At 39.6% G+C, this 27,549-nt stretch overlaps 1 protein-coding gene and 1 long non-coding RNA gene across 7 annotated transcripts in view; one reads left to right on the forward strand and one right to left on the reverse strand.

Moving 5' to 3' along the window:
- Positions 1–19,022: 19,022 nt before the first annotated feature.
- LOC116959460 lies at positions 19,023–22,701 on the reverse strand. Of its 2 annotated transcripts, none has more exons than XR_004405852.2 (3): positions 22,473–22,701; positions 21,264–21,422; positions 19,023–19,733 (listed from the first exon to the last, which is right to left on the reverse strand). It is a non-coding gene; the product is annotated as an uncharacterized LOC116959460 (long non-coding RNA). The 2 variants fall into 2 exon arrangements; XR_004405851.2 differs by having other exon boundaries at positions 22,163–22,701.
- A 220-nt stretch (positions 22,702–22,921) lies between these two features.
- Positions 22,922–27,549, forward strand: part of CSNK1G3 (casein kinase 1 gamma 3) — a 92,580-nt gene continuing 87,952 nt past the window's right edge. For all 5 annotated transcript variants that reach the window (XM_042787764.1, XM_042787767.1, XM_042787769.1 and 2 more), the window contains exon 1: positions 22,922–23,179. The gene's annotated coding sequence lies outside the window, so the exon portion shown is untranslated. The remainder of the gene's footprint in view (positions 23,180–27,549) is intronic.

Here is a 27,549-nt window from a genome sequence, read left to right on the forward strand (position 1 = left end):
GGTGATCTATAGCTGACTCCCACCACAACATCTGCTTTATTAGCTTTGCCCCTAAGCCTTACCCAGCGGCTCTCAACCGTGTCCCCCCCAGTCTCAAGCAGCCCAACGCCTCCTTTACACACAGCGCTACCCCTCTGCCTCGCCTGCTCTGCCCGTTTCTCCTCAAGGGCCTAGAACCGTCCATCACAGCACTCCGGTCACAGGACTCTTCCCACCAAGTCTCACTTAGGCCACCGCTGTCATAGCTCTGGGACTGAGCCGAAGCTTCCAGTTCCTCTTGTCTGTTCCTCATACAGCGGGCAGTGGCGTACAAACATTTGGAATGTGCTCCACCAGATTTGGTACCTCGTGGAGCAGACTGAAAGCCCTCACTAGCCCACCGCCACCCTGACCTCATCGTGCTGTCCCAGAGCTTGGCGCTAGTGACCCTGTCCTGCCTCGCACCTCTGCAGAGTCACCTTCCCGAGCAACGGCTGCGGCCGGGGCTTCTGCAGGAGAGGGCAGCCAGCGCCCCTCACGTGGAGGGAGGGCTGCTGCGCTTCAGTGCAACGCACGCCACGAGCAGCAGAGCACAGCACGTGCCACTGCGTTGAAGATTTGTGCTGTGCACCCAGCTGAAACACTGGACCTTGGAAAGAAGAGCTGGCCTGTGAAGGCAGGCCAGCCCTTTTGTCGACAGCCATCTTGTATTGAGCTGCAATGATGGGGTCGGGCTCGTTTCCGTTGGGGCTCCCCCTTGTCCCCACTGCACAAACACCATCCTGAGTGCTCCAAGATGGAGAAGTCATTGGGATGTCTCCTTCTGGTTTCCCTCTCTACTCCCCCACAAGTTGCAAGTGGCCCAGGAGGGGAGCGTCTCAGGGCAGAGCTGAGTGTGGGGCAAAAAGTGGGGTAAGTACATGATATGGAGCAGGGATTTTCCTGCACTATGCAAAGGCCTAAGCAGACCCGGATGGGAAGAAACGTGGGCATGCAGGGCACCAGGTGCTGGAGGCAGCTCTTGGTGCAGCCCTGAGGTTGAGCTTGAACGGGCAAGAGGCAGTGGCTGAACGCACCTTGCACTCTGGCTGCAGAGACACCTTGACCCAGGCTAGGCTTGGGCAACCAACCAACCCTTCCTGCCAGCTCTGCCAGGGCACTGTTAGGCCTGTGGGCATGAGCATACGTGCCATTGCTGATGGCACAGCTGCAGGACAAGGATCCCAGCCAAGACCAGCACACACATGACATGAACACAGATCAGGGAAAAAACCCTGCACTTTTATTGCATTCAGGGACAGCTGAAAAGTGGCAGCTCCTGAGAGATCCAGGGCACCCACAGTGTCTTTGTCCTGCAAGAAAAGAAGGCAGGTACTTAGCCGAAATGGCTCAGAGAAGCCCTGGCAAGGGACTCTGCTCAGTGGGGCCAAGTAAGGAAAAATACCCCTGGGGACCAGTGGCAATCTGCCCCAGGACAAAAAATTCCTTCCTGACAGAAGGCCCAGGGCACCCATGGCATCTTCATGCTGCAAGAGCAGCAACTATTTGCTGCAAGAGGAGCAGGCAGTCACTTACCCAAAATGGCCTAGAGGAGCCCTGGCAAGTGGCTCTGCTCAGTATTGCAGAGGAAGGAAAAAAGCCCGAGGGACCAGTGCCAATCTGCCCTGGGGGGGAAATTCCTTCTTGACCCCAGGGCTGTCGATTGGCTGTTCCCTGAGGACGTGAGCAAGACCTGCCTCCTGCCCCATGGGGTGGTCACACCTAACAGGGATGCCAGCACTGACCAACCCCTTCCCTCCTGCAACCCAGACCCTTCTCGGGGCTTCCGAGAGTGGCAAAAGCCCCTGACCAGATCGACCTTGAGGGTGAGAATCCTTCCTGTGCCTGGCAGGACACCAGTGGGTGTCCCAAAGCACTGGGGGAAGGTGCTGGCTCCGATCCCACTTGCAGCATCTTTGCAGCCCATCCCTTGGTGCCGCTGCCACTGGCTCTGCAGGGGATGAGGAGGGCAAGCTCTGCAGTGCTCCTCAAACACCGAGAGTGCATTCCCATGGTCTTGGAAGGCCACCGAGCCAACTTTTGCCACTGCTATCCAGCTGAAAAGGCCTGACAGCCATGGGCACCTCCAGGTGTTTGTGGCACTTCCCATCTCCCCAGGTGCTTGTCTCCATTCCCCAAAGGGAGGGCGAAGCAGGATTTCCATCCAGCAGATGCAGCTTTGAACATGGCCCTGCCAGGAGCTGGAACTGTGGCAGAGAACCTCCAGCAGCCTCGTCCAGACTCAAGTTTCCCCCCCACTGCACCCCTCCAGTTAATCCCCCTGCCCCCTCAAAGACGTCCTCTCCCGTGGCGTGGGGCAGCCCCTGGCCAGTTCCGTGCCAGTGGTGCAGCCTGGCTGGGGGCTGCCCCTGCCCTTGGTGGCCATGCACTGGGCGCAGCTGGGACAGCCTGCTGGGCTCCGTCCCGGTGACCCTGTGCAGCAGGCTCCTGGTGTCACCACGGCAGGGCCAAGAGTCAAGGCCTGGCCCTGGCCAGGGGCTTCTCCTGCTGTGCCGTCAGCAGCCGGGTAGCTCGTCAGCTGAGGACAATTCTGCCTGTGATCTCAGCCTGGAGGGGTCCAGCAGAGCCCTTCCCTGCTAGGACCTAGGGACACCCCCTTCCGCACAGGGCTTGGGTGCTCCTTCTGCAAGCCACCTCCCTCCCCAGAGTTTGTGTGAGCAGAGGACATCATCCTAAGGCATGCTTTGACCATGAGTCCTGGCAGTCATCTACTCTGCTCATCCTTTTCAAAAGGTGTAGTGGCTGGACCAGGGAATGTGCAAAAACCCCTGCCCTAGCTCGCCAATGCCTGCCTGCCCCGAGGGAAAAAGTCCTCCCTGACCCCAGACCCAGGGCACCCGTGGGTCTTGGTGCTGCAAGAGCAGTGAGCAGGCACTTAGCCACAGAGGCCCAGAGGTCTATTCATGTTTCTGTGTTATTATTATATACTGTATGGATTTAGCAGCTGGGTTAGTGTTCACTATGTTAATTGATTTCTCTCTACCATGTTGAATTGTCTCCAAATAAGACCTTAAAGAAGTACTCCACATGTATGTATCTAACAAGAAGGAAATGTTTGTAGTTTGGTCCTTGGGTATATGATGTACAATGTCTGAATCACTCAGGAAATGATACACTCAACAAAGATTATTTTCTCAAAACTGGTATTTTAAAATTAATTATAGAGGTTATTGTATAAAAAGTAGACAGCTAAAAGAAAGTTGTAAAGACAGATATCTAATTTACTACTTTAGGTACTGAAGAAATCTAAAAATAGTGTGAAATTTGGACTGGATTTTACATCCTTAGCCAAAAGCTGTGTTGGATTATTAAGATTATTAGTTAACATGATATTTTACAGTACATAACAGTAATTTTTCAGTGTATGATTTTGAAGAGCAGGATGAAGGTAATTAATGTGTAGTTTGCTAATGATTGAGCAAAACATAGAACATTACTGCAAGTCTACTGATTCTAACAAAGTTGTGGCAAATTTGGGGTCAGGAGTTTAAGATAAGTTCATGATAAATGCTAAAGCAGTAACAGATGCTAAAGCTAAATTATTTTTAAGAGAATTTAAAATAAAAAAGGTGTTACCTCTGTCCTAACACATGCATATGAATAGGTTCCTGGTTTTGTTTGTATGAAATTATAAAACATATATTTTGCCCTGAAGTGACCCTAACAGTTTAATAGTACTATTTTTTCATGCTGGAAACATTTTCTTTTTCTGTTAGGATCTTATGCAGTTTGTTATTAAACTCTTCCGAAACCTCCTGGCATCACAAAAGCAGAGTAGAGGGGGAGAATCACCTCCCCTGACCTGTTGGCCACATTTCTTTAGATGCAGCCCAGGATACCTTTGTCTTTCTGGGTTGTGAGCACACGCTGCCGACACATGTCCAGCTTTCCACTGGTATCCCCAGGTCCTTCTCCACAGGGCTGCTCTCAGTCCACTCGTCCCCTAGTCTGTATTGATACTGGGGATTGCCCCAATCCAGGTGCAGAATCTTGCACTTGGCCTTGCTGAACTTCATGAGGTTTGAATGGACCCAACTTTCAAGCCTGTCAGTGTTGCTCTGAATGGTAACCCTTACCTCAAGCAAATCAGCTGCATTACTCAGCTTGGTGTCATCCACAAATTTGCTGAGGGTGCACTCAATCCCACTGTCTGTGTTATTAACAGAGATACTGAACAGTACTTATCCCAGTATGAATGCCTGAGGGACACATTTGTTACTGATCACCATTTGAAGATGCTGCTGTTGACTGCAACTCTTTGGATACATCCATCCAGACTATTCCTTATCCACTGAATAGTCCATCCACCAAACACATATCACTCCAATGTAGTGACAAGGAAGTCTTGTGGGACTGTGTCAAAGGCCTTACAGATGTCCAGGAAGATGACATCAGTTGCCCTTCCCTCATCCACCAGTGCAGTGACTCCATCACAGAAGGCTACTAGATTAGTTAGACACAATTTGCTCTTGATGAAGCTATGTTGGCTGTCTCTAATCACTTCCCTGGCCATTGATATGCCTTTACATAACTTCCAGGAGAATCTATTCCATCTTACTCAAGTCAAGTCTGTTTTGCTCATCATGATAATTGGTAAGTGATCTCCCTGTCTTTATCTCGACCCTTAAGCTTTTCTATCTTACTTTTTCCCCCTGTCCTGGTAGGGAGGGGAAGTGAGAGAACAGCTGGGTGGGCATCTGACAGCCAACCAAGTTTAACCCACCACAGCACTGTGTTACAGAAGAATAAGAATTTTATTCATCACTTGAGAATTAAGTAATGGAGAAATGGCTGTTTATTTTTGCAACTTTTTAGCATAATGGAAGTGTAGAAAATAAGTGTACATGAAATTTATATTGTGCCATAGTTTTGTTGTCTTTCAAATAGGGTTCATTACCCAGTGTGCAAAAATCCAGTCTTACACAGAGCCAAGATACCAGTTTATTCCATATTTTCACAAAAATGGGTGCTAGGTGGTAATTCTACAAACCTAGCACACCCCACAGAAGAACTTCAAGGTATTTATACACTTTAAACTACATTATTACATAATTACTATAATGACCGTTGATTAGTTACATATCACTTCTATCTTTCATTGGTCAGTAACATCCCTGTCTCAATTTAAAGTTACAGTGGGTTTTATTTTTTTCTGTGCAAGCTCAAAGGGTGAGGTTCTTTATTCAGGCAGGGGTCTTCAAAGCAGTGGGTGTGATTTTTACTATTATAATGAGAATAGTTCTTCCAAAGGACACTTATCTCTAATTAACTGATTCACAATTTTAACTGGGCTCCAAGTTCAGGGATGTTCCTTTTCTTCAAGGCTAGTATGTCCTGATCAAAAGCTCCTTACTAATGATTTTTGATGGTTTAAAGAGCAGGCTGACCTAGCTGGTGCACATTATCTGTCCTTGAATTCAATGAGAAACATTTGTGTGGACAGTAATACATCCTAAGTGTCCTTGTGTTTGATGAGAAACATTCGTGCAGACTACAGTTTCACTTTGGTAATTCAGTGTCAGTGAGAAAACCAGAGGAACACAGTAGTTACTTCTATTAACGCCATCAATACAGACTCTAGGGGTTTAAGCTGGAACTGTTTCCATTTTGGATTCAGCTCTAAGGCTGAACCTTTTCGAGCACAGCTTGCATAATATATGGACACATTTTCAGAAACTGCGTATTTAGTGCATCTTGCTTTCTGAATATCTAATTTAAAATACATTATTAATGATTTTTCAGTAGTATTGCAAAATAACAACTATCATTGATTTCAGCTGGAATTGTTAAACTATCCACAAGCCAAAAACTTTTGAAAATACGTGCCTGAATTGCCTCACCTTTAAAAAGGAAACAAAATTAGGCAACTACCCACATTATACAAGCTATTGTGAATAAATTATCTAAAAGATTTTGTCTGTATTATTTCCCACTTGTTTGGTATTGCAGTTTTGCCTAATGCCCTCTTGGATTTACTATCTTCATATTTTGTATCAAGCTGTCTTATACTACATCTGTGATATTGCTGGAATGATGTCTTCCCAGTAATCTTAAAAGAAGATTTCTAAAATTCTGGTCCAATTTTAGTTAAATTTGTAGGAATTGTTCCTGGTCAACTGTATTCTACTCAGATTGAGACTGTCCCATAATTATTTTACACATATTTAAAGGCCATTCTGCATTTTTAAAATATTCATGAGGTATGAAGACATTAAGATTTTTTAGTATCTGTTATTAACTTTTCCTGGATGTTTAAGATAAAAGACAATCCAGGTTTAATGGAATCTATCCTTTTAGAAAAGTAACTATGATTTCAAAGGAAAACTGTTAAAGCATTGAAAATCAATTCTCAAGAAATAAATTTTCGAAAGCAGTGGAACCAGGACTTCTATTGTTATTCTTTTATTTGTTGCAGATGCCATAAAGCAGTAAAGCATGGGAAAAGTATACTATGTGGCTGGTGTATATGATAGTCTTTTTCATCAGGCCTTACACAAATTATCGCATCTGGCAGTATATTACAATGTAACACAAAATTTGCATTCAGGATCCTTCACCAAGTACAGTCATACTACTAGATGCATTGTGAAAACAAGAAGCAATTCAACAACACACATGAAGATTATGAAGCCATTTGGGATGTGAAATTAATACCTTCCTGATTAGCACTGCAGGGGGGAATTTTAGTTAGCTGTAAAGTTTGCAACGCAAATGACGTAATAAGCCGGGCAAATGACATAATGAGTAGTATATTAAACTTACATTTTTAATATTTATTTAGGAAGAAGTATTTTTGATAGGTGTTTGGAAAATATATTTTGATTTTCAGCAAAGTAATATTTTGCTAGAAATTCCCTATTAGCTTTACAGATTTTATGAAAGGTTCCCAAATACTATTAGTGACTATTAATGGGCTTCATTTGATTTTATATGTTATTCTAAGAACATAAGACCACATAATATCCAAAAACTTTTATACTGTCATTCACGTTAGTGATACATTATAGCACTAGTTATAACTGATTCAGAGGGGAAAGAATAATGAATAACCATTAGTATATCATCTTGCATTTGCATTTTTCTGACATGTTTAAAAAAATCTGGCAATATGACCCTACCTGAGGCTGGAGTCAGTTCTGTATGGGCCACTGGAGGCAGTGCACTACATGGGTTCTCAGCATTACAACTCAAACTTGGAGAGAAGCATTTTATCTGGCTTGCCCATTGATATTTTTGATATTTCTACAAAGATTGATTCAAAGATATAAATCCATTATGTGCATATTAATTTCACTATGTGTCTCAGAAGTTTTGCACATCCTCCCTCACTATTAAGGCAGAATCAAAGGCTTTCACTCCACTGAGGGACATGGAGTGAAATCTCCTATGAGATATCCAAGAAGGAAAATTGATTTTGTTCCTGACCTTGCCTTTGGAGCTCAACACATTTGTGCTTAATGAAGCCAGTCTTTAAGAACACAGAAACCAGAAGCTTGACTCAGTTGCCCACTTTGACAGCTCTCAAAGACTCCCTAATGTATTACTGCGGATTAGAAGAAGAGTGGAAGTTCAACAGAATATACAGTAATGAAACAACTGTCTTCTTTTTAACAAGCTAAATCACTGAAATTTTGTGTGTGTGTAAAAATGAAATGCAGAAAAAGTCAAATTACTTGCTCCGTTGCACGATCAGCTTTATCAAGTGTCAGTACAGTGATCCAAAGCTGGCTGCAGGTTACCTGTACACCGGAGGCAAGCATATGTTCCTTTTATGCCACAGGGAGGTTCATCAGCCTGACAGTGCCAGAGATGCTACACCTGTATTTAAGGTGGTTATCAAAAAGAATTGCAGACAAGACGCAATGTGGACACTTTTTTCTTTCCTCCTAGTCTTGTCAAAAAAAGATCCCCTTTGTTTTTTCATGAGTGTAGTGTATTTTGAAAAAAATTCTAGCTGTCCCTCATGTGCTACAGCTATAAATGCTGCTTATGTAAATGTGCCATGAATAGCCTTCTGCTTTGAGTCTTCCTGGAGTTATGCTCAGTAGTGTTGTCTGTGAGAAGTTTTTCAGCTGTCCTTATGATTTCTGACAATGGATTACAGTATTTCTCAGAGGGAAACAGAGGATCTTATCTTTACTTTTTTACATTGTTTTTAATATTATTTCTGGTATTAGGTATTAGAATTTCATCATCCCCTCAGTCTTCAAGAAATCTTACAGGAAACTGAAACAAAAGAATGTAAACACATAGTTCTTTATTTTCAGTGATCTTCATGCGATTATAAAATGTGCATCTAGAGTATCATGTCTCTTAATGTCTGTCAGATATGTTATTTCTCATATAATTAATATAAAATGGAAAAATTTTTAGTGAAGGATTAGTTTTTTAAAATATTGTATTATCAACTTCTGGACTTGTCAGCTACATCTGTAGTGTGTATACACACAAGAGATGGTGCATGTGAATGTTCAGTTGATTTAATCCCATTGACAGTTTAGGACTTCATAAGGCATCTGGATATATCTGGTTTTACATTTGGGCTGCGGGGTGAGAGAGGGAATGTAAATAAATATTTCAGCATAGTTTTTAAATAGGAATAGTAAGAGTTATACCTCCTAATTATCAGAAAAAAACCCAAGAAATTTTCAAAACACACATTTTGGCCTGCACTTAGTTTGAATAATGTTAAAATTGTTATGAGGGTGAGTGCTTCCCTTCACTCATCAGACTGCTAATTTTCTTCTCTAAATACATATTTATCAGAATTACAATACCATCAACAGTTGCTGAATCCAGTGGCAAATTTTCACCTGGTCTTACATTTTAGTGAACTAGAATTATTTTTCTCTAGACTACCAGTAGCACTCAGCGGGGTGAAAAAATTATATATTCTAGGGATAATTTGGTTTAAATTAACTAATTTAATATTACTTCTTCATTATACCATGCCCATTTAAGGCCATATTATTAATTTAAAAACCCCTATTAAATAAATTCACACTACCTGTGAGCCATTCTGAGATTTTTTGTGAACATACTCTCTAATGCACAAAGTGACTCTGAAACATAGCGCAAATGGCTTCTGCTAAATACCTTTTCAATAAGAAAAATAAAATCTAGGTAAACTTCTCAGCCTAAATGCCTAGTCTAAAACCATGGAATATTTTTGTAGGTATAATACAGTTTATCCAAAGTTTGCATTCTCTGCCTATATATTTCTACAAATTACAGAGATGCTGGTTCAAATCCATCTTTGTCTGGGGCCTTCTTTCACTATTGTTAGAAAGCATATACCGTTATTATTGGAACTACATGAGATGGAAGTGTAAACTGTGGCCACTGTAATTATTATTCATGATAAAATGGCTATGAACATTAACTATTTAAATATTTACATTGTTCAACAGCATTTAATATAGCATGAGAATGCACAGACTGGGAGCTACTGTAGAACAATTGTACATTAACCATAGTTATTTTTTACTGGTACTAATTCCTAGATGCTCCAAAGAAGGATCAATGTTCCTTTGTACAAAATGCTGACATATATTAAAGGAAAAAAATGTCTTTTACTCTACTCTTCACTACCAAAGTAAATCAATTATCAGCTGACTGTTAGGCATAGCACTCTTCTGACAAGAATCCTCACTTAATTGTAAGCCTAGGATAAGTGTTGGAGACTACTTAATGCAAATGACAGTGTTTAATTTTATGTTATTATAGAATATCACATTACTGAATATCCTGCATGTTGCATATTTTTCCCACTCCAGAGTCTTCATACTTGAAAACATAAGAACTTTGTCTTGCTAGTGCATTCTAATGCCTTTAAAGTGATCAAGCCTGAATTCTTCTCTTCTCTTGCATTCATAGAAGTATCAGAGAAACATTTTAAAGTCTTAAATCCCTTGCTTAAATTGGGCAGTGTCCAAAGACTAAACAGGATATAATTTATTTTGGAATATTTTACTATTTTTCTATCTTTTTAGTACACTACTGACATAAGTGATTTTGGTTTTGCCACTGCCTTCAATCTAAATGCTATTAGGTTTTAAAAGTAATGTGTAAAAATCAATAATAACCACTTACAGCTCCAGATAAGCAAAATTTAGCAGTGCCTGTATTTTTTTTTTTTTTTGCATCCTCTAAATAACCTTGAAAAAATTAGAAATAATCAATTGGGATTATGCTGGAATGCAACCAGAATAACTAGATTGAAAAGGACAGTGCTCCCAAAACAGACATTTTTAGTAATGTACAGAGTTGTAAGAAGATGACTTCCATATCATTCCACCTCCAGGGTGAATAAATATACTGTATGAATTCTCAAGTTAATACCTTCTGTTGTATGTTAATATTTCCAAGCCCCAATAATCTCTCTGCAGAAAATCAATAAGGCCTCACTGTCTGAAAAAAAGATATTTATCTAAGAATTTAATATATTTATTTTGAATTCTAGAAGCTTCCATTAGTTGCTAATTCAGAAAGTATTTATACCATGTTCTGGCACTTGTTGTTTTCTAGGATGGGATTTTAACAGTAAAATGTTGAGTGAATGATATAGTAGCATAAAATAAAATAACATCTAAAAGCATGTTCTAAAGTGATTGAAAACTTTACTTGTATTGCTGAAATGAGAGAGTGTTAAATCATAGAAGCAGATGTCTTTCCAGGGGTCCTTTTTCTTTTTTTTTTTTTTTTTATCTGCAGTTTTAGATTTATAACAGTCCACTGAAAATACTGAAATGGTACTAGAATTATTTTTTTAAAAAGCAGGAATTTTGCATATTGACTTGCTTTTTTCCTAGTTTATTCATCCAAATGTGATGAAAACTGTCTTACTGACACTGTGTACTAACAAGAAAGCCTACAGCTTTATAGAGTATCAGTACCATATGCTTTTGCTTTATCTGTTTTAAAAAGTGAATCACCCTCACGTTAAGGACAGATCTCTTGAATGGAATAATTTGCCTTTTACTTGCATGTAACGAGAACTCCAAACAGGAATTTCTGGCGCTGAAGTCAAGGGCACAATTCCCATTGGGACTGATGGGTAGTGGGTTCCACCTGAGGTGTTACAAAAGATCAAAAGATGAATAGCTCAGAGTCAAAGGCTAAAGTGTATGTGAGTGAGAAGCATGCTTTGACAACAAAAGATAGACTGGAGAATGTTGACTTATGAGACCATACTGAAACTGAAAAAGGAGTACAAAAATGTTTCATTTTACCGGATACTTGTGTATTTAAATGTGGTTTATTTGCAGTGGGGTTTCCCTGTACTGTATTTTGGGGATAATTTGTCAAGTTTTTGTGATTTCTTAACACTAACAAATTTCTGCCTTGGTTTTATCTTATTAAGTGATAATGATAAAATGATAATCCTAATCCTGCCAAGCCTGAACAATGTAAGCAATTCTCGTGAAGTCAACAGAATAATTCATGTGGAAAAAAAGCTATTCATATGCTTGAGTGTTCAGGTCTTAATTTTTTTGCATGACTGCTTCTCAATAGTGAGAATGCGTATAACTTTACAGTTGGCTCACAGTCATTCTACATGGTAGAGAAATGTATGTCCTTCAGATCTCAAAAAATGATATACTGGGAGAAGAAATTATACTTGATGACTATTTCACATTTCCATTGCATGACAAAACAAAATAACCACATATATTCCTGGAGAAAAATAATTTTACATGAACAAAAATAAGTAATTTTCAAGTGAAAGGTGGATTAAATTATTAGAGAAGTGAGTGAACATAATATTATTTCATAATTTCCCTGGAGGTTAATGTTACACACGCTATTTATATGTTTAATGTAATACTGTGCAGAGGTAAAAAGGAGTTGATAGGCAGCACTTTGTCTTGTCTTTTCCTTTTGCTCCTGGATTGCTGGTTTACATTTACCTGTGCATTTATACTTCTTACTGTTTTGGAACATTTTTGATTGTTTGTGTATTTGTAATTAGGCCATTACAAGCATATCTTTTGGGTGCTTACATCTAAATATAAAGTTACTCTAATGAATTAGTCGAATTTCTATACATTCCAATGCTTGATAGCATTTCAACTTTCAAGTTATTCCATTGACTTTTAAAGAGTTTTAGATTAGGACATTAATTACTTTCAGATCAGGCTACTTCAGTATTAATTTTCTCAGCTCCATCTTCCTGATTTTTACTGTAGAAGTTCAGCTGCAACTACTGATTATATACTTTTTCTAAACTTAACTTATAGGTCTATCCTTTTCCCATAGAGCTGGAAAGCAACACAATAATATAAATATTATTCCCATAGAGTAAATTAAGCTTTTACTTGATGGTCCCTAATTTTTAAGTAGTATAGAGTTTATAGATTGACATAGTGCTAAAGGCAAGAGTGACTTTTGGCCTATATTCCAAATTAAATGGCTGTTCTTTGAGGAAAAGATTAGATAAACACCTGCTTGAATTAATGTAGGTATAGGCTTGAAACAGGGAGTTGGAAATTGTGGTCTCTAAGGGCCCCTTAGAATGTTATTTTTTAATTTAACTCTGTGTAATTCTCAGATGTCCACAATACATGTATTGACAATTTAAAATTGATGAATTTAAGAATTAATTAGTTCATGATTTCAAGAAATCACATTAGTATAGGCCACAAAAATAAGGAACAAATTTATTAGATGTGAAAAAGCAGTGTTGGACAAAGTTGGGTAAAATGCTGGTATATTTTTCTAAAAAGGCTACCCAGCTGAGAGGGGGAAGGATTTCTTTGAATAGTAGTATTGTTCAGATGGAGAATAAAAGAATGTTTAGTTCTTTTTTCCTTTAGCTGTATATTAAAAATATACTGGGTAAGCAACAATATTTATTATTGGCAATGTTGTGCGTGGATACAAAAAGTATTTCCCCTTGCTGTAATTGCTTAGCTGTTTTTTGGGGGAGTTGGGTTTTTTTTTGGTCACAATGATTTAAATGACTGAGAAAGTAGTCTACTAAGGGTTGCTATAAAATTTTTTACAGTGGGCTGTCTGAGAATGGATAGCATATTAACTAACTAGCAAGAATAAGAAAAGATGTCATAATTTCTACAAATTCTTGTGGTTCCACTTATGTTAGCTTTCCTAGAGAAAAAAAGTAAGAGGCACAGAACTAGTGAAATAATTGAGAATTCACTCTATGGAAATAGAATTTGTGTAGAGTACATGGAAGTTTATATAATTTGAATAATAATAGCAGAATAAAAGCAGAAATAAAGCTATCAGGATAAATGTAAAATGTACATTTATCGATATAAATATAGCATATAACATAAGCAGTGCTACAGCCTATGGCTTGATACGAATCCATAATAAATTTTATATAGATTCCCAATTATATCTCTATAAGGCCCTAGTCCATGAAATTACTGTAATAGAAATAGCAGTAGAAAAATTACAGTGGCAAGATAACTTAGCACATTTAAATTGATATTGGTGAAAAATACCGTATTATTGACAGGTAATTATAAATGTTACTAAAACTACAACTGGGAGGAAAATTGTCAAATAATTTTTGCAGGATTTATGCTAGGAATAAAGAGCCATAACATGGATAAGATCATAGAACTTGGAGGATGTCACATCCCAAGAGAGAACAACACAAGTGCATCCTGGAAAGATTAGAAAATACTAAAATAGAAGGATGCTATCTCTGACACCTTTACAAGGTTTCAGGTGGTCCTTTACAGTCATTCCACTCTTCTTCCTTTGAAACCTATTTTCAGCTACTGCTACATCCTGACAGAATCCAAACCTTTATTACCTTTCTTCTGGAGTCTGAAGGGATTTTTCAGGCACTAGGACAGTTCATTATGTTTAATATGGGAGCATACAGTATTCAGTCTAGCTCGTGTGGTTATTCATATAGTTCTTCATTTAGATTTTATGAACTTCAATGATTCCTTGGTAACTCAAATCCTCACAGCTTTTTTCTTTCTTTTTTTTTTTTTTTTTTTTTTCTTCTGGCATTTCTGATTCTGGGGGAATAAGTAGAATGCACATATTTCAGGCTGCCAGAGCTTTTGTTAACTACACTAAGAACAGATGAGCCACACTTTTCTCACAACAAAAGTTTGTTTGTCTAGACCCTTTAAAGCCTTCCTCCCTTCTCTCTCCTTCCAGCAGAAAATATTTCCTGTATTTTCTTTGTCCTAGCACTTATCTTCATCACTCCTCAAAAACCTTAGAGAGCCACATCCTGCTATATAGCTTCTATGTTCTACTGTCCATGAAGTGGACATTCATGCTCTTGTTTGCAACTTCAGGTATGTAGTGGAACTCGGATTAAATGCCTTTGTGCAGTGTGGATTCTATCAAAAATTACACTGCAGAGTGTTCTTTTGCCACATGGAAAAACAAAGATAAGGACTTATGCCCAAATTGAATGAGAAAAAAACCCTTCAGTGCTGTGTTTTGAAAAGAGTAGTGTTTACTCTTTGAAAAAAAGAGTAATTTTTTTTGAGTCAGATGCACAGAGATAAATCTTCAGTGGTATGTTGTCTTCCTATACCAAACTTAATATGAAGGAATTTCCAATTTTCTTAAGATAAATGTCTTGACATTGACTTTTTTGTCTTATACCACTTCACTTTTTAAAAACACAAGATAACTACAGACCCAGGCTTGATCTAAGTTTTAAGTATCTTAGAAATGTGTACTAATCTGATTTTTAAGGTGATCTAATGATAACTATTCCTGGACAACACTGCACCTTGTAAGACCAAATCACATAGCAGCTGAAATGCCAGATGAACTTCAAGACAGACACATGTAAAGTGATAGACATGGGGAAAACAATCCTAGCTTCACATATAAAATGGTGGGCTTATCATAACTATGCAGGAGCTGAACCTTATTTTATGAAATATCTATGTAAAGCTTCAGTTTAATGATCTATAGAGGCCAAAAAAAGAAAATTGGATGTTAGGAATTATTTGAAAAGCAATATGAAGTAAAACAGGGGGATTGTTCTGATGCCCTTATTTCAGAAAAGATGTACTGGAACTATAAAAGGTTCAGAGAAAGGTAACAAGGATGACCACAGTGTGAAACAGCTTATTTACAAGGAACAACAGAATAAGGTAGGATTTTTCTGTCTGAAAAAAAAAAAAAAAAAAAAAAAAAAAGCAGTTTAGTAAGGATTATGGCAGATGTTGCAACATCACTGGTGGCATAATTTCAGCAGGACTTCTAACAAAAGACTCAAGGCCAGGAGGAGCCAAGTTCAATACAAGCAAAATTCTTGAGACAGCTGCTAAATTTTCTGTGAATCTCCTCACTATAGGATGTTGTCAATGCAAAAACTTGACATTAGTTCAAGTTGAGCCTGGATTAGTATTGTAAAGGTTATCTATTGAGGGTTACTAAACAGAGAAAGCGGAGGAGTTCCCTGACCTGAAAGCAATTGGTGACTAGCAAAGTATGTGGGGGCAGTCTTGTATGTGATTGCTATGTCCTTGCTAATCCCTGGGCATTGATGATTCAGGCTGTTTGAACAGATAAGGAGGTAGCTGTGGAATGTTGCGTTTGTTCTCATGTAAAGGCCAAGGGCCTGTTTTCAAAGATGCCACAGGCTTCCAGTCTTGATGATCCAGTGGAAATCCCTCAGTATGTCTTTAAGTCCGTCAGGTGTTATATTATTGCTAGTGTTTCTTCGGATGGAATTGCTGTGAATACAAATGAATAGCAGCATATCTTACCAATTTTCCTAGCTGAACGGGGAAGATTTGTAAAAGTGAACTTTTATTTTTCAGATGAAAATGGAAAGCATGCAATGATACCTGTGAGTAGTGATACATCTTTGTCTTCAGAAAACAAAGGAGGGAAAATTAAGAAATGTATCAGCTAGTCAATTCAGTGATCCTCTAGCTGATTCAAGCCAGTTATATTCCAATGCCTCATTTGCTCATATAGGAGTATAAAATCAGGACATATTTTACCTTTGCAAACTTTAGAAACAGAATATAACTAAGGATAAAATGTGATCCATAGAACTAGAAATTTGCTTATGTGATTTTGGATTGACAAAAAATTTGCACTTCAATTTGATTGATTAAAGTAATACCTAAATTCCTGAAACAATCTTCTTCCCAGCCCCCCCCCCCCAAATATATCTCTATAGAATGTCTAGTAATTTATGTATAGCGACCTGTTTGTAAAAAAAACTCTTGTATTTATTTCTTTACCCTTCCCACACATTCCATTTTTTTTTTTTTACATAGCAGCTGCCACAATCTGTAGATTACAAATGCAAGGATTTTCACAGAAAAGCAGTTCATAGAAATGTCCTTGATCTTGTCATAGTAATCATCATACCCTGAGCTTAGCGTTTTACTGGCTATACTATTACTTTTCATGAATAAAGAAGACAAATGCTGTGGAAATAGTCATGTTTTCAGCACATCGTTAATGAGTTTCAGGAGAAAATTATGTAATTGCAGTAACACAGAGCACTTAAGCTCTTAAAAACAGACTTTTATTGAATTAATGAAAAGGCAATAATGTTAAGGAAACAAAGCAATTAGTACCCCATCCCCTAAGTTCCATCTGATGGTATAAATGGTTTCTATTTCTGGATGGAGCAGGAAATCTTATTTTGCCCTCCAAATCCATGTGAATTCAATTTCCACAAATTTAATACTCCTATCTTAAAGAGATACACAGGGCTTCTTTAGGGTTAATGCTCAAATAAAACAGAACTTCAAAGCTTTCTGACTCATAACTAGTGGAAGAAACTCTTAAGAAATCAATAGTATAGATAGAAACATAAATAAAGGCAAGAGAATCTCCTTTTGCATGTGAGTTAGCAGCAAAGTTATTTTTTATGGCCAGTTTTGGCGTGATTTTATATCTGTGAAATATAGTTCATTAATCTCAACTTTCAGAGAAAACATAAAATACAGTGATCAGTTCAGTGCAGTATTTATATCTGGAAAACCAAACAAAAGCAATACAAATCTGAATATGAATTTTACTACTGTAAAACTAGTTATTTCTAACAGGAAATCAAGACTTAAGTGATGATGGATATGGTTTGCTTATCTTTAATATTTTAATGAGAAATATACATTCCCATCCATAAGCGCAAGTACAATGGGATACAAATTTTCTGTGAATTCCTCTAACTTCTACTATACAAAAACCACTTGGTCTGGGTAGCACAGCCATAATTCTGCCAAGTAGCTCTGTATCTGTTCAATTCCTTAATTTCAAGAAATATTTGTAGTGTCAATGGGCAGAATGCTATTGATTGGGTAAGCAACTAGAAAGACAAAAAGGGGAAAATGGAAAACATGTAGAATCTGTTCTGCTTATTTAGTAGAGTGATGGACTCAAGCATCTTCATCATTTTCCATTAATCAAACAACTGTTTTTATACAAAGGGCAAAATGTAAATATACTCACTGTCTGTAGAACAAGGCTGGAAAATGACTCCTAGAATGTAAATAAGGAACACAAATGGCATAGCTTTTGGCATGTAAGGGTAAATGACAAACGGAAACCTTGTGATTTTGGATAGTCAAAATTAGAGTATATACAGAATTAATGGTAGATACAGGCTCCAGAAGATTCCTAAGGACAGGTAGCACATAGGAGGCTTTTGTGTTGAAATGGAGGGAGCCCTTGGTGTGTGCAAGAAATCTGGCTTACAGAGATTATGGAATATGTGATCTCCTAATAAGTAACAGGATATTCTTGATAATGTTATATGACATTGAAAGAAAAATAATTGGCTTTGGGAAAGAGCTGCAGTGATTGAGCAAGCTAATTAATGAGTCCCGTCATCTGAGTACAGTTCTGCTCCCACATATACTTTCCATTTAAATGATCTCATACTACACTTGATTACCTTTGACCATACTCAATACAATAGCACACAAATTAACTCGGTGCTATTATGAAACATTTTGCTCATCTCTCAAACTGACAGAGTTTCATGGGAAGCAGATAGAATACTGACAGTGGTGGGATTTCCTTTGGAAAACACTGAAGCCCATCATCTGACATGTGGTAAAGAGCAACAGCTCTAAGAGATGACAGGAAGGAGGCAGAAGTGTCCACAGGGGAAAAAAAAAAAAAAAAAAATTATTCTGCAGTTTTACCAGCTGCTTCTAAGAAACCTTCCTTTTTTTGCTTTGTTCACATAACCTATTCTGGAAATGATTAGAGGGCAGAGTGTGTGAGTCAGTTACTGAGGAACGGTGGCTAGAACAATGGTTGGAAAATGTAAGTTTTTCATTGGAGAAGAGTCACCTTAGTACTCTGTGCGCTAAGAATTAGTGCTTTGTGACTAACTCACTATTGATTTTCTAAGATAGAATTCAAACAATTCATAAACTAGAGAACAGGATGTGAGTGTATGGTTTTGGGGATAAGAAGGGTAAAAACCTAGATTCAGGCAAAGGACTATTCATTGCTCCTCTTTAAAGGATAGGATTAGGAAGAATTGTAAATACTGGTGAAGCTAGATGGTGAATCATTTAGCAGCTGGCATAAAAAACAAATACAATTTATAGTGTAGTTTGTGGTATATTAGCAAATGCAGCATTTTTAAAACCCTGGAACTTGTCTAATTGCTGTTATGGAAGGGAGTGGAAATACTGCAGAATAGCATGAAACACATAAATAGTTTATTTATACTACCTGATTGTTACATTAAGAGAGGAAAATAAACATCAAGATGCAGTGCCTGAAAAATATTGAAAATGTTCACATCATAGCAGTATTTCTTCTTTTTTTTTTTTTTTTTTTTTAAATTCAACTTGCAGGTTATGGATACATTTCTAAAACATATTGAAAACAGTAAATGGGGGAAAGAGAATATAAGGAAGTTTATAGTACTGAAAAAAAAAAGTTATTCTAAAAAACCCTTTTATATCAATAAAACCTCAATTTTTAAAAGGCTGTATCAGCATTAAATTTAATTAATTGCACTTGGAATCACAGAATGAAAATTAAGTAGCTTTATAATAAAATCAATACATTTATTTCTAAATATTCTAACACAAAGATCCAGTTTTATTTTTAACAGTTACTAGGAAGCTTTGCTTTGAAAGTGCTTATGGGGCAGAAAACCTTTTCAAACACCTCTTTTTTCTTTTTTTTTTTTTTTTCTTTTGTAGAAATCTATCCATTTTTCCTTTCCTTAAACTTGGAGCTTTGACTATCACTTTTACCTGAATGAAACAATACGTAACTTCTGCTCAGCTTCTTGGATAAATGACAAAGTTATTACCATTGGTTGAAGTGGGTCTATGATTAAACGCTCAAAACAAACAAAAACATCTGTGTACATGAAGAAGCCTTGATTCAACAATCAGATCTCTTATCACTATCTCAAACTTGAGAATTCTAGCATTCTTCCAAAGTGCCTGTGTTTCTGTACTTCATCACATGGTTCACCCTTTTAGTCCTTTCACTTGACATGACTCATGTTTTCATTATACAATTTAACAGGCTAATTCCCCCGTTGTACTGAAATAGATTTTGATGCAGTTGAGGCATTGTACCAGTGAAGATCTACATGTCTTCTTTCTGCTTTTTTGTGCAATTGATTTCCATTAGCGTTTAAATGCTCATTGTTGTCCATTAGTATGGAAGTGATCAGCCTGAGCACATCACTTCTTCACATCTCTCCCTTGTGTGAGAGTACTCCTCCCAGGTTATAAATTCTGAAGAAAAATTGAGAACAGCAAACTGCTGAGAAGTCAGTGCAGCCAGCAACTTCAGGATTATGGAGAGAAAGTTGTATGCAGGTCAGATGACATAAACATCCAAAGCCTGGTTTTGCTTTTTTTTTTTTGAAGTAATGACAATCTGTCAACTGATTAATGTATGATGTATGAGGATGATGTATTACAAGGATTCTCAAACTGGGCATGGTTTTTGCCACCAACACTAGCAATGACAGCACTACACCAGCAATCACCACAGTTCCTGCTTTTTTTGCTGGGCTCCACTCATGCACAGCAGAAGGCAACCCATGCTTTTCTTCATGGGGTGTTAACAAGTCTAGATTCATTGGTGTGCTCTCTTATGTTCAGAAGAGGACTATAAAAGGTTCCTTGCAGTCCTGAGCTTTTAGAACCAAGTATACCTCAGCCCTAATCTGCCAGTGCACACTGCTGAGTCCAGCCAGGTAAGGCTTTCTCCTTCACAAACAGCATGAAACATGCCAAATTTCATGAACTCTAAAACAAATGGAAAGTACCCAGTGTTGTTTGTTTTCTGTTTGCAGGCACCCAGTTACAACAGCCAGAAACAGATTCCCTACATTGCCTCTCCACATAGGGCTAAAAGCTGGCAAAGTGCTGCCTCATAACTCTCTAGTTTACTATGTCACAGCAAGTTTTGTATCACATGCTGGGAACACTTAGTCTAGAACAAAAAACCTAAGCTAAAGGTTAGAGAAATGGAATTTGGATGATCCATAAGAAAGAATTAATGTACTGCAGCAGCTTATATTACTGCCTGTTTAGCTCTATTTTTAGGTGCTGAGATCTTCTTAGGTACATGGATTAAGTTACAGGATCCTGAATGGCAGAAATTTGAAAGGACTGTGATTGAGATACTACAGGGAAAGCAATCATTCTAAATGAGCTTGACAGTGGAAAGACCAGTTTTTAGAACTGAATACGAGTTTAAAACAGTGGATGGAAGGAGGAATCATATGATTATTTCTTCCACATGTGTGAAAGGAACAAAGATTTTAACAAACTGGAAGAGCTGTTAAGTTGTTAAGGGAAATCTGAACTGTATACTTAAAAGTATGCCTGTAGGGATTTTAGTGCAAGTTCTTAATTCACTAGTATCTAGTAATTAAATATTTTCACATGGCATGGAGGACTAAGTTCATCAGAAAAATACTGCATAAATGAAATTGTGTAGCCTTCTGGAAACATCTGTTGAAATCTCAGTGCAAAATGATTAATAGTAAAGTTGAAATTTTATAGGGAGTGAAATATCTTGTCAACTTCATGATAAAGTACTTCTTAAAAATTAAAAGCTCTGGAAAGTTGAGAGTCATGGTATCTTGCAAGCTCTGCTATTTTGCTGTGTGTGCAGGAATTGTGAAAAGATTCCATGAAGGCACTAATGCTCAGTCTAGGATTAAACACCGGAATTATTCAGTATATGCTCACTCCTCTTTGATGAAACCATCTTTTATAGAGGGGAAACTTTTAATGCAAAACAGCACAAACCTCTCTGCATTGTTCCAGGACTGCATCCAGTATCATGCTAGACAAGATGAGGTGAATTGCTGTGAAGCTGAGAATTGTATACCCTCTTCAGCTGGAAGAAAGTTACATGTTCTGGAGGTGAATTTGTGCTCCACAGGGTAAACAAGGAGTTACACATTTCTGCAAATGAATGACAATGACATTACCTTATATACTAGCACACCACAAAATACTTAGCATGAATACAAGACAATTATCAATGGGCCTAGGTTGCAATATCACAGTTAAACATCAGCAAAATCCTTCTTAATCAGAGTAACAGCACAGATTGCTCATGGATCTTTTTTGGCAAAAGTAATTAAATGTCTACTGAGACTAGGAAATGTTCAGCTGGTGAAAGAAGATTGAGTGAATGACTTCTTAAAGTCTCTTGCAGCTGTATTGTTTTTAATTCTTTCTTCTGCAAGGATTTCTAGAAGGCTCTTGGTAGATGGAAACTTTCCCTAGAAAATTTGGGCAAGCAATACTCAAGATATGTCAGAAGCTCTGACACATAACCCATGCATCCTCTCTCCTCCATATTTATAATGACTGTAAAACAAGCTGTGAATAAACTTTTAAAGCTATTTTTAAGTATTCAAATGAAGAAAAAAAAAAAATCCTTTTACTTAAAACTTTAGACCCTCATTGGCCTAAATGCTACTCTCCCGATCAGAGAAGTGGGCCACAAGGTATTTTCTTTTGCACAACTGTTGGCACAAAGTCTATTATATAGGACTTACAGTCTATTTTTTAACATTTACATGGTAGCCCTCCCTGCCATCAAGCGAGACTGGGATTCTGATTTCCCCATTTCCTGGATGGATACACAGGGAGCACACAAGGCCCGAGTGCAGCCAGCAGTGTGCAACCTCACCCACCTGTAGCTGCTGTGCCAAACAAGCAGTGTTATCCCTGTCAAATGCGGGGACTGCGAAGCGGACAATGGCGTTTTTGAGAAACTTATCAAATGCGAGCTGTTCGACACCGCAGGATATTGGCACTCTGGGGCCTGGTGCCCGGTAGAGAATGAAGGGGTTAGGGCTAACCCTTTCCTGTCGCGCCTCGGCTGTGGTCCGAAACGGCCTCAGCCGCGCCCGGGCACAGGGCAATCTCTAGCAGCCAGCCCTTCCCGTTTTCAGCCGCTACCTTTGCCCCTGCGAAGGAGAGCGGCGTGGCGCACCAGCTCACCGAGGCTTGGGAAGGCGAGCAGCTGAGGCGGTACCGCCTCCCGGCTTCGAACCAGATCTCTAAGTCCTAAGGGGAAGCAGCGGGGCGAGCGCACCCAGGGACCGGCAGCCAGACGCCTCCCAGGGCCCCAAGCGCCGTTCTCCAGCCGGTCCCCTCCGGCCGCCGCCGCCCGCCGCTGTGTGACCGTTACCTGCCCCCTCAGCGCTGAGGAGGGGTCGGGCGGCACCGGAACCCGCCACCACCCGGCCGCGCCCAGCCCCTCTCCCATTGGCTGATTCCTCTGCCCACCAGCAATCCCCGCCCCCTCCCGAGGCCTGGCGTGCGCTTCTCGTCTCCCGAGTGGCCGGCGGGTGCTGTCAGTCTCTCACGCGGAGGGTAGGCAGGCGGCTCCCCTGCCCTCGAGGCCCCGCCCACGCGTGAGCCCGCCCCCCCTCCCCTCGTCAGGGCGGGCGCTCCCTGCCGCCGACGCTTCCTCTGTGACTCGGAACAGTTCTCCGGCTGCGCCCTTCCCGGCGAGCCGCCGCCTGGGAGCTCCCGCGGCAGGGCAGGAGCGGGAGGAGCGGTGTCCGGAGGTGGAGGGCCCGCCGCCCGACCCTGACGGCCGCACACCGAGCGCCGAGTCCGCAGAGCCTCGCCGCGGGGCGCAGCGGCTGCCCGCCGCCCCCACCGCCCCCGCAGCGATCTGCGCCGCTCCGGGGACGCGGTAGGTAGGTGTCCCCGGCCGCTTTTCGGGGGGGCGTCTACCGTGGCGGCCGCGGCGCTCCCTTTGCCCGGTTCCTTCGTTAGCCCCGGGGCGGCGGTTGGAGGGGCTCGCGCCGGCGGGCGGGGGGGGGCTGAGGGGAGACACGAGACACCGAGCCCCCGGGAGCCGCGGAGGATCCACGCTGCCCGGTTTCCTCCATGGGGGGGGGGGGGGCGTGGGGGGTGGTGGTGCCGCGCGCCCCTCGGCGGCGCGGAGCGAGGGGACGCGATCCGCCGCTGTCGGTGGAAGGGCCCCTCGTCTTCCCGGCGTTATTTTCCCCGGTGGCAAAAGCTGCCGCTGCGAGACCTCCGGCTGCCCTCTCCTGAAGGAGCGTTGCTCGGCGGCTTGCTTGGCTTCCTGAGTAATCGCCCATCTCGGTGCTGCTGGCGGGGGGTTAGTCTGACAGAGTACCGAGCTGTTCTTGCAGGAACAAGTGAGTAAGTTTGTTTTCCTCTTCTGTAGAAGCAGGTTGCTGGGGTGCATGCGTGCTGTCTTGGTTAGCAGATTAGAGGCACACTGAGCTGCCAGTGCCTTTTTTTTTTTTTTAAGTTATTTACAGTCGGTGTATCGTGGTTTTAAATTTGATTCAGTAAAATCTCTGAGAATAATGTTTCAGGTGATTGCTTTGAAACTTCTACAGAGCTTATTTTTAGGCCTCCCTGTTGACTTTGCTGGCAGACCCTTAGTGGGTATTAAAGTGATGTGCTATGTGTAATAGGAGTTGGTATAAAATTGAAGATTTTTTTCTTAATGCGTTTTGTATGTAAGGTCTTTTGTAAGTATATATTTAATTACAAATATATATTGTGCAAAATTATCCTTTATTTTGCACATTCTTAAGCGTGATGGTAAGTGAAGAACACTGTTAAGTGTATTCAGTGTTGCTGCCTGCGTTAGGACTACTTACAGGGCTAAACAACTTACCTGCACTATAGACTCACACCTTTTCTGAACGCTAATACATGTCTAGTGGATGCATTTTATCCTGAGCTGTTTTGGGATGTTAAAATCCAAGATGGGTGTAATGCAATTTTCTTTCTAGAGGGGAAAGATGAGATAGAGGTTTCTTTGTTAACTATCTTTTATGAGATGTCTTCTACTGACCTCAACATTTTGTCAGTTCATTTTGAATAGAGAAGTTTCAACAAGTGAAGTAGTATTTTCAGTGGAAATAAGTGTTACTTTATTGTGCTAGCCTGAAATAGAGAAACTACCTGACAAGCAGCAGACTAGTTCATCAGCTGAGAATGACTTTGAGCTAGTGAAATGAATCTTTTTGTCTTGCTACTCTGCTTTTGTATCCAGTAGATGTATTTGTGTTTAAAGTGTGAATGAATTTCAGAATGTGGAATACCTGCTCTTGATGCAGTAATAACATCTTGTTTTCTGCATGTTTTTTTCCTGTGTGATCATGATAAAGATATTCAGGCTTAGTTAGAAGATTCAATCTGTACTTACATACAGTTAACAAGACTGAATTTACTTCCTGTGGTAATTTTTCACTTAATAATCTCATAACTAGATTAAATACATTTATAGAGCTGATGCAATGTATCAAAACTTAGTGTCCCACCTTCATCTGCAAAGTGTGTCCTATGAAAATAGGATTGCTTATGCTTCAGTAGTGACTATGCTAAATTATTCTGTGATTAGAAGTATCAAAGTTTGTAACATGTATTTATAACGTATTTACTGTTAAAACTGTGTTTAAGTATTAGGAATTCCTCTAGTGTTTAAGATGAATTTAGTTCAGATATGGCTTTGTGACAATAGATTAAATGTGAGGAATAGGGAAGTGACAGTGATTACTTTCCTCCAGTATCTTGGTAATTACAAAAAACAGCTTCCTAAAGAACAGGGTACTGGTCAGCTGTGTTAGCTATCTGTAGCTAACTTTTCTTAATAAATCATACCAGATAAACATATAGCTACTTCTTGTTTCTTAAAGGTTTTTCTTTTTTATTTATAACAGATGGTTTTGGGATGACATACAGGCAAGTAGTAACGCAGCCTAAGGCACACATAAACCACAGGAGTAACGAAGTTGTACAGGAGCTTGGGGTGCTGCTTCACAATTTATTCTCACTGATTCAATTGGAAACTAATTGCATGAATTTTCAGTCAAGCCTATGTACCCCACCCACAGTTGTATGAACAAAAGCGCTGACACAGTGCTTAACAGCAGAGTGGAACAGTGCTTTTCAGCAGCTGGCTGTGGTTAGGTGATCTTAAACTGATCATGATACCTGGGGGTTATTTAGCAATGAAAATGGGATGATATATTACCAGAGAGCAACTGATGCAACCTGGAAGAGTAGGCAGAAGCACAAGAACTGTAACATGTTTGCTTTGCTTCTGGGCCTTTAACATTGTTTCAGAAAGTGCTTTGAGAGTTCTATGTGATTGTTTTCCCTGATCTATTAAAAGATTAAAAAAGTAACTTTTACCTAATTGTTGTATACTTTCTGGCAATCCTTAATTTGGATTTTTTTTTTTTTTTTTGCTATGTGGGAATTTTAATGGTTCCTCAATGCTGCTGCAGAACCTGTGTGGTGAAATCAAGCCTGCTGCTGCTGAGCTTGTTTTTCTGATTGTGGTTCTAAGTACTCTTCTAGACATTGTCACTAGGGCTCTAGGGGTTTGTGGGCCACAGCTGAAACAGTTTGGTGAAGAAAAATGCATGTGTTTAAGCTAAATGGTTGCATAAGTGAAAGCAGACTAGTAAGAAAGTAGTTAAAAGCTAGGCTCATGATCACAGATAAGGACAGTGACTGGAACATCTGTCCCTCCCTGTGACCTTAGGTAAGCCACTTATAATTTAATGTCTCTTCTTCAGCATAGGGAGAAGGTAGAAGAGGAGACATTACACACCAATCTGTTGTAGAATTGGTTTGGGTTTTGGTTACTTGGAGACCCTTCTGAAAGCAGTACTTTCAGAGGAAGTTCTGAAACTTCGTAAGTAGTGAGTGCACACCTATTTTCAAAAAATATATGAATTTATTTTGAACAGATGTAGCTCACCTGTTACATTTAATTCTAGTGTTCAACAGATAATAGGTTCATTACCTTAAATGGAGTAGGAGGATTCTTTCTAAGAAAAGCTGTAGAGAATATTTGTAAATATTAAATATTTCAGAATATTACAAGTGTGTTTACTAGTGAATTCTCCTAGCACATTTACTGAACTGCATTATATTTCATCTGTTGCATAGAGCATTTTGGTTTGAACATATTTCACTGTAGTTACCTCTCATTTACTCTTCTCTCATTTATTCCTTTATCTGGTGTTTTTGAGTATATCTACATGTAAAAGCTTGGCATAAACTTTAGGAAAGCTTTTTAATAAATGATAGACGATATCTACTTTTGGCTGTTCAAAGAGGGGTATTTAATAGAAAATAAGTGTACTCTGCAGCTATAGAAAGATTAATTTTTTTTTTTGCTATTTGTGTGTATAGTATCCTATTGCTGCCTGGTGCAGTGGAGCTAGGAGTGGGAGGGGACATACTGATCTGTCAGAACTATCTTCTGCAAAAATGTTTACTCAGATTACTGTAGGTCACAGAAGTCCATGACAGACACACAGGTAGGATTTGCATACTTTAGGTAGATATATTACTTAATCTGACTTTGTGTAGAACATCACTAATGTAATTACAACAGTGTTTTCCTCTACTTTATGATCTTCTCTAAGCTTACTAGCCTGTTTAGCTTCTAACATACCGAGACTTTTAAAATAACTTTCGCTTAACTAAAATCTGTTAGTAATTTAATGCCATTTTCCTAGAAGGGATTATTTTTCTTTTTTTTGAGATTACATGGCTGTAATAGCCTGTGTGGGAATTTATACTCTTCATCAGTCACATATTTAAGTTATGTTATTTTCGATTCGGACAGGATGTAGACTATAAGAATGGAGGATAACGTCCTCTTCAGTAGTAAAAAAAATACTGTTGTTTTATGACAAGCAGGGCACAGATTCCAGTTTAGATTCTGTGGTTTGTCATACTTCCTTGTCATCTCTGTTTATTCATTGAATAATTTGAGGTGCCATGTTCTCTATTCAATAAACCGTGTACGGTAACAGGAAGTAGATGCAACAAACAGAAGCATAGTTAGTAGTGATGGTGGTTAGTATATGGAGGTCACTGAGAACAAGAGTCTTAAGAGATGTACTAAACCTACTGTGAAACAGCAGTCATTTAAAATTTGTCGCAGGCTGTTGGGAAGGTTGTCCTTTATACTACCAGGTATTTATTCCTGTCTCATTCCTGGCTGTGCAGTTTTGTACCTCCACTCTTGCTCTGTGTTTGTATCCTCTGCGCTGATTTGGCT

This window comes from Tyto alba, unplaced genomic scaffold (assembly GCF_018691265.1).
Source record: "Tyto alba isolate M040663 unplaced genomic scaffold, T.alba_DEE_v4.0 Super-Scaffold_13, whole genome shotgun sequence".
Classification (NCBI taxonomy): Eukaryota; Metazoa; Chordata; class Aves; order Strigiformes; family Tytonidae; genus Tyto; species Tyto alba.